General features: G+C 29.5%; 1 protein-coding gene across 2 annotated transcripts in view; it reads right to left on the reverse strand.

Annotated features, from left to right (window-relative positions):
- LOC107444051 (putative sodium-dependent multivitamin transporter) overlaps positions 1 to 774 on the reverse strand; it is a 25,452-nt gene extending 24,678 nt beyond the window's left edge. The window contains exon 1 of one of the 2 annotated variants that reach the window (XM_021146858.3): positions 641 to 774. The gene's annotated coding sequence lies outside the window, so the exon portion shown is untranslated. Of the gene's footprint in view, positions 1 to 381 lie in introns of both variants that reach the window. The other variant, XM_016058102.4, reaches the window with a different exon arrangement.
- Positions 775 to 1,632: the final 858 nt, after the last annotated feature.

The following is a 1,632-nucleotide window of genomic DNA, read 5'->3' on the forward strand; positions in this document are numbered from 1 at the left end:
AGATAGATAGATAGATAGATAGATAGATAGATAGATAGATAGATAGATAGATAGATAAGATATATATAGTATAGATATAGATTGCGTAGGAATCGCTTATGGTGAACTTACTCCTTCAAAATAATTTTGTATCTTTCATATACATTTTTTTTTCAAGTCAACATTTAGATAAGATCCAATTGTAAGTTTACAACATAAGTTAAATATATTTACAATAATATAATATTAGTTGCACTATATTTTTTGTTGTGTTCAATCCAAATCAGTGATAAAAGTGATTAAAACAGATAGTTAATATTATTTTTAAATGTTTAACTATAATTATTTATTTTTGTTATTACTTTTTTTTAATTATTTTTAAATTATTGGAATGTTACTTACTATGTTATATGAACAGCAATCAAGGAATCTTCATTCTTTTCCTTGACATGTCCTCATGTTCATTTGTTCGTAGGAGAGCTTTACTGTGAAATATTTGCACAAATCAATTTTCACTAAGCATATATTTGAACCCGGAATGCCTAATTATGTTTACATCACTATGTTTTTTCCTACATAACTTCTATTATAGAAGTTAGTTTCAGATTTTTCGTAGCCTATATTTTATACAACATGATTCCCTAAAAATTAAAACTGCTACCTGAAGTCCTGCTCTCCTTCTTTGACGTCCAAGCAGAACGTGTTCTGAGGAAGTTATCGATGCATCTTATCAGGCTGCCATCAGTTGATCACTGATAGAAACGCCGTTGAAAACCAGATTAAACCAGAAAAAATATTTCTCAAAAAACATTAAAGAAAACCGAGAGAGCTTAAGGACAACTGAACTATAAGATATAATTAAGTATGCATGAATTCTAGACCACAACAGAAAGGATTTATTTTAAGCGCATTACTTAATAAAGAAACTCATAAAACATAGTGCGTGACAGCAAACCATAAAACTGAATTTGCGTCTTCAACAAACAATTATGTTTTTTTTTCTCAGGAAATTATCCATCTCACGACAGTTTTTTTTTCAGACGTGCAATCGTTAGCTAGTCTTGTAAAAGAAAAGAATATTGAAATAGCTTTTGCATTTCTGATTTATCAAACTCTTATGGTGATTTTTTAAGACTTCACGTTGTAATAATTAAAATTGATTTTAAAATTTTAAAATTATTACGTTTTAAATTATAAATACTTTGATTGTAATAATTTCTGCAATAAAAAATGCGATCTATAATGGAAAAACTGCATTAAGATATTTTAATTTTCTTTCTGAAACATGCACTTGTTTCTGGTAAAATTTCGTATTTTACCTGACTTACAATTGCCCAGTTCCAGTAGTAAAGCACTGTTTAAATGCCTAATAGCAACAAAAACTACGAGGTTAACCTGGATCCTGCATCCAATTTCAAAGGACTATTTATTCACAAAGTATACAACGTTCAAAGACGAAGGATGTATGGAAAGATAGATACATTAAGTTTCTGGTACATACTAGACATCTCCAATGCGTGTAATCTTGGTCATCCTTGGTTATACGACGTTCAAAGACGAAGGATGTATGGAAAGATAGATACATTAAGTCTCTGGTACATACTAGACATCTCCAATACGTGTAATCTTGGTCATCCTTGGTTATACGACGTT

The sequence above is a fragment of the Parasteatoda tepidariorum genome, chromosome 3 (genome assembly GCF_043381705.1).
Source record: "Parasteatoda tepidariorum isolate YZ-2023 chromosome 3, CAS_Ptep_4.0, whole genome shotgun sequence".
NCBI classification, from domain to species: domain Eukaryota; kingdom Metazoa; phylum Arthropoda; class Arachnida; order Araneae; family Theridiidae; genus Parasteatoda; species Parasteatoda tepidariorum.